This window comes from Nerophis lumbriciformis, linkage group LG23 (assembly GCF_033978685.3).
Source record: "Nerophis lumbriciformis linkage group LG23, RoL_Nlum_v2.1, whole genome shotgun sequence".
NCBI lineage: Eukaryota > Metazoa > Chordata > Actinopteri > Syngnathiformes > Syngnathidae > Nerophis > Nerophis lumbriciformis.
Window position 1 is genome coordinate 1,785,144 of NC_084570.2, and position 19,857 is coordinate 1,805,000.

Genomic DNA, 19,857 nt, shown 5'->3' on the forward strand with positions numbered 1-19,857 from the left:
GGACTTGAATCCCTTTTTGAGAACCGGTTCCCGTTATCGAGGACACTATAGTAAAGAAAAAGAGTTGGTTCTTTATTCGAATCCCTGGGAACGAATCCCGTCCCACCAGAAATGCCCTGTGGGACATCACAGGAAATGATGTAGCTAATGACTGAGCTACGTCATTTCCTGTGATGTCACACAATCAGCAAAAATAATGGACCGGAAAAAACAAGTGTTTTATTTGCATTACCTGTAATTAGGGATGATGTTTGAAACCGGTTCTCCCGGTTGTTCGATAAGAAAAGAACCGATTCCATGGACTCAAATCCCTTTTTGAGAAACGGTTCCTGTTATCGAGGCCACTATAGTAAAGAAAAAGAGTTGGTTCTTTATTCGAATCCCTGGGAACGAATCCCGTCCCACAGGAAATGCCCTGTGGGACATCACAGGAAATGAGACTGAGCTACGTCATTTCCTGTGATGTCACACAAGCAGCAAAAATAATGGACCGGAAAAAACAAGTGTTTTATTTGCATTACCTGTAATTAGGGATGATGTTTGAAACCGGTTATCCCGGTTGTTCGATAAGAAAAGAACCGATTCCATGGACTTGAATCCCTTTTTGAGAACCGGTTCCCGTTATCGAGGCCACTATAGTAGAGAAAAAGAGTTGGTTCTTCATTTGAATCCCTGGGAACGAATCCCATGCCACAGGAAATGCCCTGTGGGACATCACAGGAAGTGACGTAGCTCAGTCTAATGACTGAGCTACGTCAGTTCCTGTGATGTCACACAAGCAGCAAAAATAATGGACCGGAAAAAACAAGTGTTTTATTTGCATTACCTGTAATTAGGGATGATGTTTGAAACCGGTTCTCCCGGTTGTTTGATAAGAAAAGAACCGATTCCATGGACTCGAATCCCTTTTTGAGAACCGGTTCCCGTTATCGAGGCCACTATAGTAAAGAAAAAGAGTTGGTTCTTTATTCGAATCCCTGGGAACGAATCCCGTCCCACCAGAAATGCCCTGTGGGACATCACAGGAAATGATGTAGCTAATGACTGAGCTACGTCATTTCCTGTGATGTCACACAATCAGCAAAAATAATGGACCGGAAAAAACAAGTGTTTTATTTGCATTACCTGTAATTAGGGATGATGTTTGAAACCGGTTCTCCCGGTTGTTCGATAAGACAAGAACCGATTCCATGGACTCGAATCCCTTTTTGAGAACCGGTTCCTGTTATCGAGGCCACTATAGTAAAGAAAAAGAGTTGGTTCTTTATTCGAATCCCTGGGAACGAATCCCGTCCCACAGGAAATGCCCTGTGGGACATCACAGGAAATGAGACTGAGCTACGTCATTTCCTGTGATGTCACACAAGCAGCAAAAATAATGGACCGGAAAAAACAAGTGTTTTATTTGCATTACCTGTAATTAGGGATGATGTTTGAAACCGGTTCTCCCGGTTGTTCGATAAGAAAAGAACCGATTCTATGGACTCGAATCCCTTTTTGAGAACCGGTTCCTGTTATCGAGGCCACTATAGTAAAGAAAAAGAGTTGGTTCTTTATTCGAATCCCTGGGAACGAATCCCGTCCCACAGGAAATGCCCTGTGGGACATCACAGGAAATGAGACTGAGCTACGTCATTTCCTGTGATGTCACACAAGCAGCAAAAATAATGGACCGGAAAAAACAAGTGTTTTATTTGCATTACCTGTAATTAGGGATGATGTTCGAAACCGGTTCTCCCGGTTGTTCGATAAGAAAATAACCGATTGCATGGACTTGAATCCCTTTTTGAGAACCGGTTCCCGTTATCGAGGCCACTATATTAAAGAAAAAGAGTTGGTTCTTTATTCGAATCCCTGGGAACGATTCCCGTCCCACAGGAAATGCCCTGTGGGACATCACAAGAAATGACGTAGCTCAGTCTAATGACTGAGCTACATCAGTTCCTGTGATGTCAAGTTCCTGTGATGTCACACAAGCAGCAAAAATAATGGATCGGAAAAAACGCCTTGGAGTTCAAGTACCTCGGAGTCTTGTTCATGAGTGAGGGAAGAGTGGATGGTGAGATCGACAGGCGGATCGGTGCGGCGTCTTCAGTAATGCGGACGCTGTATCGATCCGTTGTGGTGAAGAAGGAGCTGAGCCGGAAGGCAAGGCTCTCAATTTACCGGTCGATCTACGTTCCCATCCTCACCTATGGTCATGAGCTTTGGGTTATGACCGAAAGGACAAGATCACGGGTACAAGCGGCCGAAATGAGTTTCCTCCGCCGGGTGGCGGGGCTCTCCCTTAGAGATAGGGTGAGAAGCTCTGCCATCCGGGAGGAGCTCAAAGTAAAGCCGCTGCTCCCCCACATGGAGAGGAGCCAGATGAGGTGGTTCGGGCATCTGGTTAGGATGCCACCCGAACGCCTCCCTAGGAAGGTGTTTAGGGCACGTCCGACCGGTAGGAGGCCGCGGGGAAGACCCAGGACACGTTGGGAAGACTATGTCTCTCGGCTGGCCTGGGAACGCCTCGGGGTCCCACAGGAAGAGCTGGACGAAGTGGCTGGGGAGAGGGAAGTCTGGGCTTCCCTGCTTAGGCTGCTGCCCCCGCGACCCAACCTCGGATAAGCGGAAGAAGATGGATGGATGGATGGATGGATGGAGAGGAGGCTACGCCGGATAGTCGAACCTCGGATTCAGGAGGAACAGTGTGGTTTTCGTCCTGGTCGTGGAACTGTGGACCAGCTCTATACTCTCAGCAGGGTCCTTGAGGGTGCATGGGAGTTTGCCCAACCAGTCTACATGTGTTTTGTGGACTTGGAGAAGGCATTCGACCGTGTCCCTCGGGAAGTCCTGTGGGGAGTGCTCAGGAAGTATGGGGTATCGGACTGTCTGATTGTGGCGGTCCGCTCCCTGTATGCTCAGTGCCATAGCTTGGTCCGCATTGTCGGCAGTAAGTCGGACACGTTTCCAGTGAGGGTTGGACTCCGCCAAGGCTGCCCTTTGTCACCGATTCTGTTCATAACTTTTATGGACAGAATTTCTAGGCGCAGTCAAGGCGTTGAGGGGATCTGGTTTGGTGGCTGCAGGATTAGGTCTCTACTTTTTGCAGATGATGTGGTCCTGATGGCTTCATCTGGCCAGGATCTTCAGCTCTCGCTGGATCGGTTCGCAGCAGAGTGTGAAGCGACTGGGATGAGAATCAGCACCTCCAAGTCTGAGTCCATGGTTCTCGCCCGGAAAAGGGTGGAGTGCCATCTCCGGGTTGGGGAGGAGATCTTGCCCCAAGTGGAGGAGTTCAAGTACCTCGGAGTCTTGTTCACGAGTGAGGGAAGAGTGGATGGTGAGATCGACAGGCGGATCGGTGCGGCGTCTTCAGTAATGCGGACGCTGTATCGATCCGTTGTGGTGAAGAAGGAGCTGAGCCGGAAGGCAAAGCTCTCAATTTACCGGTCGATCTACGTTCCCATCCTCACCTATGGTCATGAGCTTTGGGTTATGACCGAAAGGACAAGATCACGGGTACAAGCGGCCGAAATGAGTTTCCTCCGCCGGGTGGCGGGGCTCTCCCTTAGAGATAGGGTGAGAAGCTCTGCCATCCGGGGGGAGCTCAAAATAAAGCCGCTGCTCCTCCACATCGAGAGGAGCCAGATGAGGTGGTTCGGGCATCTGGTCAGGATGCCACCCGAACGCCTCCCTAGGGAGGTGTTTAGGGCACGTCCGACCGGTAGGAGGCCACGGGGAAGACCCAGGACACGTTGGGAAGACTATGTCTCCTAACAACAGTCAATTTTTATTTATTTTATTTTTTTAGGGGGGTAACAGTCAATATTTATTTTTATTTTTATTTATTTTTTCTTATAAAATAAAAGTGAGCTTTTGTTAAACCAAATATTGTGTGTTTTTTTTCCATATACAATAACCTATCTGGATTCGATAAGAGAATCGATAAGGAATTGGTTCGATAAGAGGATTCGATAATGGGCTCGAACTCGATAATTTCTTACCAAACATCCTCCCTACCTGTAATAGGCAGCATTGTGGGTTGTTGCATGTATTGCCTGAGAAGCAGCAGCTTGCCTGTAAACCTTTCCAGATTTATTAGCAAATGCCGCTGTTGGCAAAACATCGCATGTCATTACCGAGCAGTTAGTTGTTTGTTTTTATTCGCTTTGTTTTCCTGGGGTCACACTGAGCAGATTTAGCATGGCAGGAGACTCCGAAGACTCTTTTTTTTCCTGGCTTCAGGCCTGCAGGCAGCCTTGACCAGGAATCACACAACAACTTTTATTCTTAACACAGCCACACTTACTTTTATCATGTTGCTCTTTTTTTTTACCCCACTCGTCTATCCAATTATGTTGTTTTTTTTGGTCTTCTTTTTAGGCCTCCATACTTTCTACCTGGCCCCTCGCCGTTATATGCAGCTGCAGGTTAGATAGAACTAGATCCATTAAGTTGGTGGAATGGACCAAAGAAAAAAAGAAACAACAACAAAAAAAACAAGTGTGCGAGAGGTTTAGCCTGGGTGCCCGCTCCTCTGTTATCCAATTTTACTGGGGATTTGGAGTGATTTGCGCCTGGCTCCCCGAGGGAAATAAATACTTTGATTAATGTAATCCTGCTCGGGGAGGTGCCACAAACCGTCCGGCTATACATCCTCAGGGGAATGCTACTGTTTAACAAACAAAAACAAAAAATAAGAAGCCACTATAGCGAGACGTGCACAGTGGCAACAAAGCAGCTACAGATTAGTCTGCGTGTGAAATATGGTGTTTAATAACGCAATATTATTATTGATTGGCATGTATAACAAAGGCCAGTGGAATGGAAAATGACCACTGTTGCTATAATAACGTTTTTTAGCCTGTTTGTGTGTGTGTTTTATATGTATTATTGTTTTATTAATATATGTACCGTATTTTTCGGAGCATAAGTCGCTCCGGAGTATAAGTCGCACCGGCCGAAAATGCATAATAAAGAAGGAAAAAAACTGCACTGGAGTATAAGTCGCATTTGTTGGGGGAATTTATTTGATAAAAGCCAACACCAAGAATAGACATTTGAAAGGCAATTTAAAATAAATAAAGAATAGTGAACAACAGGCTGAATAAGTGTACGTTATATGAGGCATAAATAACCAACTGGTATGTTAACGTAACATATTATGTCATTCAAATAACTATAACATATAGAACATGCTATACGTTTACCAAACAATCTGTCACTCCTAATCGCTAAATCCCATGAAATCTTATACGTCGAGTCTCTTACGTGAATGAGCTAAATAATATTATTTGATATTTTACGGTAATGTGTTAATAATTTCACACATAAGTCGCTCCTGAGTATAAGTCGCACCCCCGGCCAAACTATGAAAAAAACTGCGACTTATAGTCCGAAAAATACGGTAATAATAATAATAATAATAGATTTTATTTGTAAAAAGCACTTTACATTGAGTAAACAACCTCAAAGTGCTACAGTGTATTGAAAAAATAAAAAATAAAAAGATAATAAAAAATAAATACAAATAAAAACTAGAACAGCCAAATAGCTAGAACTAGTATGCATATATCTAAAAAAAAAAGGCTTTTTTAAAACAAGAAGGGTTTTTAAACCTTTTTTAAAAAGCATCCACAGTCTGTGGTGCCCTCAGGTGGTCAGGGAGAGAATTCCACAGACATTGTTCGTAGCTTTGTCCACGGAGGTGGGAGGAGGTTAGCCTGTCCGGAGCGGAGGTGTCGAGTGGAGGATTTGGGGGTGAGTACCGTATTTTTCGGAGTATAAGTCGCTCCAGAGTATAAGTCGCACCGGCTGAAAATGCATAATGAAGAAGGAAAAAAACATATGTAAGGCGCATTTTTGGGGGAAATGTATTTGATAAAAGCCAACACCAAGAATAGACATTTGAAAGGCAATTTAAAATAAAAAAAGAATAGTGAACAACAGGCTGAATAAGTGTACGTTATATGAGGCATAAATAACCAACTGGTATGTTAACGTAACATATTATGGTAAGAGTCATTCAAATAACTATAACATATAGAACATGCTATACGTTTACCAAACAATCTGTCACTCATAATCGCTAAATCCCATGAAATCTTATACGTCGAGTCTCTTACGTGAATGAGATAAATAATATTATTTGATATTTTACGCTAATGTGTTAATCATTTCACACATAAGTCGCTCCTGAGTATAAGTCGCACCCCCGGCCAAACTATGAAAAAAACTGCGACTTATAGTCCGAAAAATACGGTAATAATAATAATAATAGATTTTATTTGTAAAATACACTTTACATTGAGTAAACAACCTCAAAGTGCTACAGTGTATTGAAAAAATAAAAATAAAAAGATAATAAAAAATAAATGCAAATAAAAACTAGAACAGCCAAATAGCTAGAACTAGTATGCATATATCTAAAAAAAAAAAAAGGCTTTTTTTAAACAAGAAGGGTTTTTAAACCTTTTTTAAAAAGCATCCACAGTCTGTGGTGCCCTCAGGTGGTCAGGGAGAGAATTCCACGGACATTGTTCGTAGCTTTGTCCACAGAGGTGGGAGGAGGTTAGCCTGTCCGGAGCGGAGGTGTCGAGTGGAGGATTTGGGGGTGAGTACCGTATTTTTCGGAGTATAAGTCGCTCCAGAGTATAAGTCGCACCGGCTGAAAATGCATAATGAAGAAGGAAAAAAACATATGTAAGTCGCATTTTTGGGGGAAATTTATTTGATAAAAGCCAACACCAAGAATAGACATTTGAAAGGCAATTTAAAATAAATAAAGAATAGTGAACAACAGGCTGAATAAGTGTACGTTATATGAGGCATAAATAACCAACTGGTATGTTAACGTAACATATTATGGTAAGAGTCATTCAAATAACTATAACATATAGAACATGCTATATGTTTACCATACAATCTGTCACTCCTAATCGCTAAATCCCATGAAATCTTATACGTCTAGTCCAGGGGTCGGCAACCCGCGGCTCCGGAGCCGCATGCGGCTCTTTGATCACTCTGATGCGGCTCAGCTGCATACTTTCCGACCCCCCCAATTTTCCCGGGAGACTTCCAGATTTCAGTGCCTCTCGCAGAAAACTCCCCGAACTAATATTCTCCGATTTTCACCCTTACAAATATTATAAGGGCGTGCCATGATGGTGCAGCATTTAGCACCCTCTACAAGCTGTACAAACAGCGTGCCAGCCCAGCCTCTTGTTATATGCATCTTCCACTTGTACACGTAAGTGACAGCAAGGCATACTTGGTCAACAACCACACAGGTTACACTGACGGTGGCCATATAAAACAACTTTAACACTCTTACTAATAATGCGCCACACTTTGAACCAAAACCAAACAAGAATGACAAACACATTTCGGGAGAACATCTGCACCGTAACACAACATAAACACAACAGGACAAATACCCAGAATCCCATGCAGCCCTGACTCTTCCGGGCTACATTATACACCCCTGCTATCCTCCACCCCCCTCCCTGTGCGTCGGTTGAGGTGGGCGGGGTTTGGTAGCGGGGTTGTATAATGTAGCCCGGAAGAGTTAGGGCTGCATGGGATTCTGGGTATTTGTTCTGTTGTGTTTATGTTGTGTTACAGTGCAGATGTTCTCCCGAAATGTGTTTGTCATTCTTGTTCGGTGTGGGTTCACAGTGTGGCGCATTATTAGTAAGAGTGTTCAAGTTTTTTATACCGCCACCGTCAGTGTAACCTGTGTGGTTGTTGACCAAGTATGCCTTGCTGTCACTTACGTGACCATGCATAAGCCCCATGTGGCTGAGCCGGCACGCTGGAAGAAGTGGGCGCTATATGCTGTACCATCACGGCAGGTTCGTGAGAACAGTTGCCCTGACATTCGTAGTCTACCGGACAAAACGTGAGGGTTGACAAGCATGACGCTGTCGAGCGCCATTCGTATTAATGCGGGCCGCACTAACATTCAATTTTCATATTAAGGTGTGTCTGAGACCCTTGGTTTATACATAGCACAAAGCTAAAAAAAAAAAACTTTGTATGCAGTGTTATTTCATTTTAAATTTCAAAAGATTTTTGTTCTAACTATCGTGGGATCACACTCCTCAGCCTTCCCGGTAAGGTCTATTCAGGTGTACTGGAGAGGAGGCTACGCCGGATAGTCCAACCTCGGATTCAGGAGAAACAGTGTGGTTTTCGTCCTGGTCGTGGAACTGTGGACCAGCTCTATACTCTCGGCAGGGTCCTTGAGGGTGCATGGGAGTTTGCCCAACCAGTCTACATGTGCTTTGTGGACTTGGAGAAGGCATTCGACCGTGTCCCTCGGGAAGTCCTGTGGGGAGTGCTCAGAGAGTATGGGGTTTCGGACTGTCTGATTGTGGCGGTCCGCTCCCTGTATGATCAGTGTCAGAGCTTGGTTCGCATTGCCGGCAGTAAGTCGGACGCGTTTCCGGTGAGGGTTGGACTCCGCCAAGGCTGCCCTTTGTCACCGATTCTGTTCATAACTTTTATGGACAGAATTTCTAGGCGCAGTCAAGGCGTTGAGGGGATCCGGTTTGGTGGCTGCAGGATTAGGTCTCTGCTTTTTGCAGATGATTTGGTCCTGATGGCTTCATCTGGCCAGGATCTTCAGCTCTCACTGGATCGGTTCGCAGCCGAGTGTGAAGCGACTGGGATGAGAATCAGCACCTCCAAGTCCGAGTCCATGGTTCTCGCCCGGAAAAGGGTGGAGTGCCATCTCCGGGTTGGGGAGGAGATCTTGCCCCAAGTGGAGGAGTTCAAGTACCTCGGAGTCTTGTTCACGAGTGAGGGAAGAGTGGATCGTGAGATCGACAGGCGGATCGGTGCGGCGTCTTCAGTAATGCGGATGCTGTATCGGTCCGTTGTGGTGAAGAAGGAGCTGAGCCGGAAGGCAAAGCTCTCGATTTACCGGTCGATCTACGTTCCCATCCTCACCTATGGTCATGAGCTTTGGGTTATGACCGAAAGGACAAGATCACGGGTACAAGCGGCCGAAATGAGTTTCCTCCGCCGGGTGGCGGGGCTCTCCCTTAGAGATAGGGTGAGAAGCTCTGTCATACGGGGGGAGCTCAAAGTAAAGCTGCTGCTCCTCCACATCGAGAGGAGCCAGATGAGGTGGTTCGGGCATCTGGTCAGGATGCCACCCGAGCGCCTCCCTAAGGAGGTGTTTAGGGCATGTCCGACCGGTAGGAGGCCACGAGGAAGACCCAGGACACGTTGGGAAGACTATGTCTCCCGGCTGGCCTGGGAACGCCTCGGGATCCCCCGGGAGGAGCTGGACGAAGTGGCTGGGGAGAGGAAAGTCTGGGCTTCCCTGCTTAGGCTGCTGCCCCCGCGACCCGACCTCGGATAAGCGGAAGAAGATGGATGGATGGATGGATTTTTGTGGCTCCCATTGTTTTCTTTAATTTGTGAAACTGGTCAAAATGGCTCTTTGACTGGTAAAGGTTGCCGATCCCTGGTCTAGTCTCTTACGTGAATGAGCTAAATAATATTATTTGATCATTTCACACATAAGTCGCTCCTGAGTATAAGTCGCAAAAAATTGCGACTTATAGTCAGAAAAATACGGTAATTGGGATTTGTTATATATTGTATATATTACACCAAAGTATAATATAATAAGTGAAGTGAATTATATTTATATAGCGCTTTTCTCCAGTGACTCAAAGCGCTTTTACATAGTGAAACCCAATACCTAAGTTACATTTAAACCAGTGTGGGTGGCACTGCATGGGAGCAGGTGGGTAAAGTGTCTTGCCCAAGGACACAACGGCAGTGACTAGGATGGCGGAAGCGGGGATCGAACCTGGAACCCTCAAGTTGCTGGCACGGGCCACTCTACCAACTGAGCTACACATCCCTGATATATAATAATAATTTAATATATCAGTATATATTATATACTATATATATAATATGTAAATATTACATACCGTATTTTTCGGACTAAAAGTCGCAGTTTTTTTCATAGTTTGGCCGGGGGGTGCGACTTATACTCAGGAGCGACTTATGTGTGAAATTATTAACACATTTCCGTAAAATATCAAATAATATTATTGATCTCATTCACGTAAGAGACTAGACGTGTAAGATTTCATGGGATTTAGCGATTAGGAGTGACAGATTGTTTGGTAAACGTATAGCATGTTCTATATGTTATAGTTATTTGAATGACTCTTACCATAATATGTTACGTTAACATACCAGTTGGTTATTTATGCCTCATATAACGTACACTTATTCAGCCTGTTGTTCACTATTCTGTATTTATTTTAAATTGCCTTTCAAATGTCTATTCTTGGTGTTGGCTTTTATCAAATAAATTTCCCCCAAAAATGCGACTTACATATGTTTTTTTCCTTCTTCATTATGCATTTTCAGCCGGTGCGACTTATACTCTGGAGCGACTTATACTCCGAAAAATACGGTACTCACCCCCAAATCCTCCACTCGACACCTCCGCTCCGGACAGGCTAACCTCCTCCCACCTCCGTGGACAAAGCTACGAACAATGTCCGTGGAATTCTCTCCCTGACCACCTGAGGGCACCACAGACTGTGGATGCTTTTTAAAAAAGGTTTAAAAACCCTTCTTGTTTAAAAAAAAGCCTTTTTTTTTTTTTAGATATATGCATACTAGTTCTAGCTATTTGGCTGTTCTAGTTTTTATTTGTATTTATTTTTTATTATCTTTTTATTTTTATTTTTTCAATACACTGTAGCACTTTGAGGTTGTTTACTCAATGTAAAGTGCTTTTTACAAATAAAATCTATTATTATTATTATTATTATTATTACCGTATTTTTCGGACTATAAATCCCAGTTTTTTTCATAGTTTGGCCGGGGGGTGCGACTTATACTCAGGAGCGACTTATGTGTGAAATTATTAACACATTAGCGTAAAATATCAAATAATATTATTTAGCTCATTCACGTAAGAGACTAGACGTATAAGATTTCATGGGATTTAGCGATTAGGAGTGACAGATTGTTTGGTAAACGTATAGCATGTTCTATATGTTATAGTTATTTGAATGACTCTTACCATAATATGTTACGTTAACATACCAGTTGGTTATTTATGCCTCATATAACGTACACTTATTCAGCGTGTTGTTCACTATTCTTTATTTATTTTAAATTGCCTTTCAAATGTCCATTCTTGGTGTTGGCTTTTATCAAATAAATTTCCTCCAAACAATGCGACTTATAAAGGTTTTTTTTCCTTCTTTATTATGCATTTTCGGCCAGTGCGACTTATACTGCGGCGCGACTTATACTCCGAAAAATGCGGTAATAATAAGCCCTATTGTAAAGACATGAATGTGTAGCCCAGTATGCTGCGACTCTCATTAATAAAATATCAATAATAACACACTGCAAATAGTCAGTGTTCAAAAACAAACAAACAAAAATACAAAAATTAGGGGTATTTTTTTTTGAAGTAAGCAAAATTATCTGCCAATAGAACAAGAAAATTTGGCTTGTCAAGACTTTCCAAAACAAGTAAAATTAGCTAACCTTAATGAACCCAAAAATGCCTTAAAATAAGTATATTCTCACTAATAACAACTGTACTACTATATGAGTACGTATTTTCTATTGTTTCATTGAAAATAAAACAGCAAAGTTCATTTGGCTGTCATCTGTTTTAATTATGAGACACAATTGTGTCAAAGTCATGATTTTTTTTTTTCATGCTTGAAATAAGAAATTATTCCTTTAAAAAAGTAGTTTTATACTTGTGAGTGTTGATGACACAGCTTTGCAACACTTGATATTCTAGTTTCAAGCATGTTTTACTCAATATAGGTCATCAAATCTCAGCAACAAGCTGTAATATCTTACTGAGATCATTTAGGACCAAAACACTTAAAACAAGTAAACATAAAATCTGCTTAGTGAGAAGAATTATCTTATCAGACAGAAAATAAGCAAATATCACCCTTATTTGAGATATTTAATCTTACTTAGATTTCAGTTTTTGCAGTGCATGGAGCGGGTGTTGCTTGAATTAGAAGAAGAAATGATGTCTGGAACGTGAAGACATGTTTAATGCTTACTCGGATATGGAGTGTGTGGGCCATTTAATTAACAGTATAGTGATCACATTATCGTTTAAGTGCTCCCAAGTTAAATTCCGGCTGTAAATCAAAGGTGGGCCTATACGTGAGCTTGCACTCCATGTATGTGCTTCCACATACAGGGAATAAATTATGCAGCCTATAGGCAACTTAAGTGGGCCATAATTAAAAATGGCAGGGATTGCATCCATTCAATCTGAATATAGTAACCATGCTCATCCAAATCTGGGTTATCTGAGCTCAACTAAATATATTTTTGCTCATGTTGTTTTGTTACATCTCAAGATAAAATGTGGTTTAATATAAATAAAAATGCATTTTAGCTTAAGAAAAAAAAAAAACAATGCTTCTTGGTGAAAATCTGCCCAGTGCAGTTACTTTGTAAAGCAGACCCGTGTAAAACACGGCCCGCGGGCCACATGTGGCCCATTACGATTGTCAATCCGGCCCGCCGGACATTCGACATGATTTTTTTTTCCGACCTTTAACATCAAAACCGTCGCCGCCATTATGACGTGCAGTGCTGTTTTTAAATGGCCGTAAGTCTTGAACCATAGAAAGTATTTCAATGGTTGAAATCTGCGCTTTTGAGTGTTAGAGGAGTTATTACGGTAATCTACGTCACAGCAGCTCAGACCAGGAACAAAGCAGAGTGGGCGGGGTGTGTTTTCGGAGCAGCCAGCTCGAAACGCATGTGTCAGGAACAGATGCGGAAGCAAATTCATACAACATATTTCTGCATAAAAGTAATAATATATCACATTGTAGGTGTTTATTACATTTTGCATTCATATTTTGTTACATTTTTGTTGTGTTTTGCCTGATTGTAAAAGATATCTATCGAGGAGTTATGTTGTTAATATTCAGGGTTTTATTGTTCATAGTTAATATTGTAAATCCCACTTTCGTGTGTCTCATTCAGTAAAAAAATGCAAAATTCCACTTTGTTTTTGCAAGGTGGTCAGTCATAACTTTTTTAAAATTCTATCTGACATTGTGACTTTTGGTATTAGTGTTCATATATTATTTAAAAAAGGACCCAAACACATGCACTGCACAGCAATTTTGAGGTATTTGTGTATTATTTGCATTACCTGTAATAGGCAGCATTTTGGGTTTCATAAAATTGCCAACATTTTAAGCTTTTCTTGTTAAATTGCGACTTTTATTGAGTAAAATTCCAACTTTCATCACATCATTGCACAAATGTTTAGTTTTTCTCGTAAAATTTTGAGGTATGTGTGTATTACTTGAATTACCTGTAATAGGCAGCATTTTGGGTTTCATAAAACTACCAACATTTTAAGTTTTTCTTGTGAAATTGCGACTTTTATTGAGTAAAATTCCAACTTTCATCACATCGTTGCACAAATATTTCGTTTTTCTTCTAAAATATTGAGGTATTTGTGTATTATTTGTATTACCTGTAATAGGCAGCATGTTGGGTTTCATAAAACTGCCCAAAATTTAAGCTTTTCTCGTGAAATTGCGACTTTTATTGAGTAAAATTCCAACTTTCATCACATCATTGCACAAATGTTTAGTTTTTCTTGTAAAATTGTTAGGTATTTGTGTATTATTTGAATTACCTGTAATAGGCAGCATTTTGGGTTTCATAAAATTGCCAACATTTGAAGCTTTTCTTGTGAAATTGCGACTTTTATTGAGTAAAATTCCAACTTTCATCACATCATTGCACAAATGTTTAGTTTTTCTCGTAAAATTTTGAGGTATTTGTGTATTATTTGCATTACCTGTAATAGGCAGCATTTTGGGTTTCATAAAACTGCCAAAATGTTAAGTTTTTCTTGTGAAATTGCGACTTTTATTGAGTAAAATTCAAACTTTCATCATATCATTGCACAAATATTTCATTTTTCTTGTAAAATATTGAGGTATTTGTGTATTATTTGCATTACCTGTAATAGGCAGCATTTTGGGTTTCATAAAATTGCCAACATTTTAAGTTTTTCTTGTGAATTTGCGACTTTTATCGAGTAAAATTCCAACTTTCATCACATCGTTGCACAAATGTTTAGTTTTTCTCGAAATTTTTTTAGGTATTTGTGTACTATTTGCATTACCTGTAATAGGCAGCATTTTGAGTTTCATAAAATGCCAAGATTTTAAGTTTTTCTTGTGAAATTGCGACTTTTATTGAGTAAAATTCCAACTTTCATCACATCATTGCACAAATATTTCGTTTTTCTTCTAAAATATTGAGGTATTTGTGTATTATTTGTATTACCTGTAATAGGCAGCATGTTGGGTTTCATAAAACTGCCCAAAATTTAAGCTTTTCTCGTGAAATTTCGACTTTTATTGAGTAAAATTCCAACTTTCATCACATCGTTGCACAAATGTTTGTTTTTTCTCGAAAATTTTTTAGGTATTTGGGTACTATTTGCATTACCTGTAATAGGCAGCATTTTGGGTTTCATAAAATGCCAAGATTTTAAGTTTTTCTTGTGAAATTGCGACTTTTATTGAGTAAAATTCCAACTTTCATCACATCGTTGCACAAATATTTCGTTTTTCTTCTAAAATATTGAGGTATTTGTGTATTATTTGTATTACCTGTAATAGGCAGCATGTTGGGTTTCATAAAACTGCCCAAAATTTAAGCTTTTCTCGTGAAATTGCGACTTTTATTGAGTAAAATTCCAACTTTCATCACATCATTGCACAAATGTTTAGTTTCTCTTGTAAAATTGTTAGGTATTTGTGTATTATTTGAATTACCTGTAATAGGCAGCATTTTGGGTTTCATAAAATTGCCAACATTTGAAGCTTTTCTTGTGAAATTGCGACTTTTATTGAGTAAAATTCCAACTTTCATCACATCATTGCACAAATGTTTAGTTTCTCTTGTAAAATTGTTAGGTATTTGTGTATTATTTGAATTACCTGTAATAGGCAGCATTTTGGGTTTCATAAAATTGCCAACATTTGAAGCTTTTCTTGTGAAATTGCGACTTTTATTGAGTAAAATTCCAACTTTCATCACATCATTGCACAAATGTTTAGTTTTTCTCGTAAAATTTTGAGGTATTTGTGTATTATTTGCATTACCTGTAATAGGCAGCATTTTGGGTTTCATAAAACTGCCAAAATGTTAAGTTTTTCTTGTGAAATTGCGACTTTTATTGAGTAAAATTCAAACTTTCATCATATCATTGCACAAATATTTCATTTTTCTTGTAAAATATTGAGGTATTTGTGTATTATTTGCATTACCTGTAATAGGCAGCATTTTGGGTTTCATAAAATTGCCAACATTTTAAGTTTTTCTTGTGAATTTGCGACTTTTATCGAGTAAAATTCCAACTTTCATCACATCGTTGCACAAATGTTTAGTTTTTCTCGAAATTTTTTTAGGTATTTGTGTACTATTTGCATTACCTGTAATAGGCAGCATTTTGAGTTTCATAAAATGCCAAGATTTTAAGTTTTTCTTGTGAAATTGCGACTTTTATTGAGTAAAATTCCAACTTTCATCACATCATTGCACAAATATTTCGTTTTTCTTCTAAAATATTGAGGTATTTGTGTATTATTTGTATTACCTGTAATAGGCAGCATGTTGGGTTTCATAAAACTGCCCAAAATTTAAGCTTTTCTCGTGAAATTTCGACTTTTATTGAGTAAAATTCCAACTTTCATCACATCGTTGCACAAATGTTTGTTTTTTCTCGTAAAATTTTGAGGTATTTGTGTATTATTTGCATTACCTGTAATAGGCAGCATTTTGGGTTTCATAAAACTGCCAAAATTGTAAGCTTTTCTTGTGAAATTGCGACTTTTATTGAGTAAAATTCCAACTTTCATCACATCGTTGCACAAATGTTTAGTTTTTCTCGAAAATTTTTGAGGTATTTGGGTACTATTTGCATTACCTGTAATAGGCAGCATTTTGGGTTTCATAAAATGCCAAGATTTTAAGTTTTTCTTGTGAAATTGCGACTTTTATTGAGTAAAATTCCAACTTTCATCACATCGTTGCACAAATGTTTAGTTTTTCTCGTAAAATTTTGAGGTATTTGTGTATTATTTGCATTAGCTGTAATAGGCAGCATTTTGGGTTTCATAAAATTGCCAACATTTTAAGTTTTTCTTGTGAAATTGCGACTTTTATTAAGTAAAATTCCAACTTTCATCACATCATTGCACAAATGTTTCGTTTTTCTTGTAAACTTTTGAGTTATTTGTGTATTATTTGCATTACCTGTAATAGGCAGCATTTTGGGTTTCATAAAACTGCCAAAATTTTAAGCTTTTCTTGTGAAATTGCGACTTTTATTGAGTAAAATTCCAACTTTCATCACATCATTGCACAAATATTTCATTTTTCTTGTAAAATTTTGAGGTATTTGTGTATTATTTGCACTACCTGTAATAGGCAGCATTTTGGGTTTCATAAAACTGCCAAAACTTTAAGCTTTTCTTGTGAAATTGCGACTTTTATTGAGTAAAATTCCAACTTTCATCACATCATTGCACAGATGTTTAGTTTTTCTTGTAAAATTTTGAGGTATTTGTGTATTATTTGCATTACCTTTAATAGGCAGCATTTTGGGTTTCATAAAACTGCCAAAATTGTAAGCTTTTCTTGTGAAATTGCGACTTTTATTGAGTAAAATTCCAACTTTCATCACATCGTTGCACAAATGTTTAGTTTTTCTCGAAAAATTTGGAGGTATTTGTGTACTATTTGCATTACCTGTAATAGGCAGCATTTTGGGTTCCTTAAATTGCCAAAATGTTAAGCTTTTCTTGTGAAATTGCGACTTTTATTGAGTAAAATTCCAACTTCCATCACATCATTGCACAAATGTTTAGTTTCTCTTGTAAACTTTTGAGTTATTTGTGTATTATTTGCATTACCTGTAATAGGCAGCATTTTGGGTTTCATAAAATTGCCAACATTTTAAGTTTTTCTTGTGAAATTGCGACTTTTATTAAGTAAAATTCCAACTTTCATCACATCATTGCACAAATGTTTCGTTTTTCTCATAAAATTTTGAGGTATTTGTGTACTATTTCTATTACCTGTAATAGGCAGCATTTTGGGTTTCATAAAATTGCCAAAATGTTAAGCTTTTCTTGTGAAATTGCGACTTTTATTGAGTAAAATTCCAACTTCCATCACATCGTTGCACAAATGTTTACTTTTTCTTGTAAAATTTTGAGGTATTTGTGTATTATTTGCATTACCTGTAATAGGCAGCATTTTGGGTTTCATAAAACTGCCAAAATTTTAAGCTTTTCTTGTGAAATTGCGACTTTTATTGAGTAAAATTCCAACTTTCATCACATCATTGCACAATGATAGGACCCAAACACATGTACTGCACAGCAATTTCTTTTTACAGCTAAGTGTGTATATATAATTTGTACACGCATACACATTGGCCCCCCCAGACACATTTTTTCTATCAATGTGGCCCCAGAGCCAAAATATTTGCCCAGCTCTGTTGTAAAGGTATACACATGGTAAAGGTGCAAGTCAATAACAGGCAGTTTATAGCTGGTTGCAGTGAGCGCACTGGTGCAGCAAATGGCGCAGCGGCAAGAACGCAAGTGGCGCATACGCATGGGCGAGAGAAAATTGCGCCGCACACTAATTTCCGAGATGATTCATGAGTCCTGCCCGGGCCTCGTTTGCCACTAATTCTTAAAGTCAGCGCTTACATATGTTTGCACAAAGAGCTGCTGGCTGCAGATGGCCTCGCCTGGAGCGCGCAGGGGCCTGTCTAATTACTGGACATTTGCATATCAGCTGTCATTGATACATCCTGCGTGCACCGACGCATTAAAACCTTAATAAAAATTGTCATTTATTTATTTATCTTTATTTTGCAATTCATTGGCAAATTAATTAGCATTCGTTTTGTCATTATGGTTTGTGTTTGCGCTACCAAAATGCGCGTAATTGTATTCCAACATCCAATTCGGTTGACAATAATAAGTCATTAAAGTTAGGCTTAAACATGATATATTGTGAAACAATAAAAGCGTCAAATACATAAAAGGGTGTATGAAAAAAAAAAATGCATCAGCGCGACACCTGGCGGCCCCTTTATTGCGCGTCCACTTTCTATATTACTGGATTACTGATAATTTGACTCTTATTGTGAATTTTTTTTTTTTTTTAAATGCATTTTTTCGGCTCAACTGCTACAAAAATTGATCAAGTGATCTAAATTTAAATTAAATCAGTGCGTAACTTGCAGAACACCAAAAGGCTCCTTTATTCTCCAGCGCGCAAACATACAGCTTAATGCGCCCGGTGTCACCCCACAACCCCCCTTAAACACCCCCTTCTTCTTCTTCTTCTTTTTTTTTTTTTTTTTTTTATTGCTCTCACCATGGCGACCAAGCGCTGGCTTGAGAAATGCGCTCCTGCATCAATGGAGCAAGAGGAGAGTTCACCCGTGAGAAACAGAGAGCCAAGTCAGACTCAAAAAATGTGCCATCGTGGAATGAAACGTCACCCCTTTTAAAATATCAATCATTAAAAAAAAATAACCATAATAATATGAATATTTAGCCAAACTTTACCAGTACTTATCTTCATAATCCCTGCTTAAAAAGTGATGGATGTTCCTCCCCATGCAAAAGTGCGCACCGATGCTCTTTTTGCGCACAAAAGCCATTGATTTTTACGCACTAGGAATAAAAAGAAACTCCCAGAAAAAATGAGCGTCGCGGGCTCGAATGTCCATAAAAAAGCATGAAATACGACTAAAACGGCGCTTTTGAGATACACCAGTTCCACCCCCCACCCCCCTACACACACACACACACACACACACACACATGCGTAAAAAAAGGGCGCAGTCTTCTTACCTCCAGTCCAAGAAAGTGCAGAGGTTGAAGCCTAAAAACGCTCATCTGTCCTCCCTGCGACTCTGCAGGCTGCACCCGGAGATTTTCTTCCCTCCGCCTCGACTGAGCCGCAGCTCTCCTCTGCTCCCGCTATTATTTTCCACTAAAATATATGAAAATTTATGCAAATGAAAATCAGCACTAACTGTTCGTCTCTTGTTATACTTGGGGATGATTTCCCCCCCACCTCTCTCTCCCCCTGCCTTTTCTTTTTTTTTTTTTTTTATGCACACAAAATAAAAAGAGTCCCCAAGCAAGGGAACTTGGGGACCTTTTTATTATATTACACAAATAAATAATAAAAGCATCATATATCAGAGGGAGATTTTTTTTTTTCTCTTTTGACTGAACTGCAGTAATTTAGAGAGAAATCCACACTGTATATTAATGAAAGGAGGGTCCCATGGATGTGGCCCTTTAGCCCTGCCTATTCAATGTAAACAAATCCACTAAGGCTCCCTTGGTTTTTTGAGTCCAGTCCAAATTAAATCCACTGGGAAGAGAGAGTGGTGGGGAGGGGGGGAGTCACTGGCATGGAGTACACAGGCCCTCTGCAGTTTTATATTTGCCATTAAATCCCTTTAGCGTCCCCTTATTGCGCCATATTTGAGTCGGGGAGCTTTGGAGAGGATGTGTGTGGGGTTAAAGCGTGACATGTTGTACAAATCCGGGCGGGTTTGCATGGTGGGCCTCTCACCTGGCAGGTGGACACAGAGGGGGTTGCATTATGTGGGTATGCACCTGTGCAATGGAAATGCATGGTTGTTCAAAGTGTGGCCTGTGGAAGAATTTTAGTACGCAGGCTTGTTTGTTTTTATTATTTAATTCTTTATTAATTAGGAGTTCACAAAAAACGGATTCACATTTGAATTCTGAATCT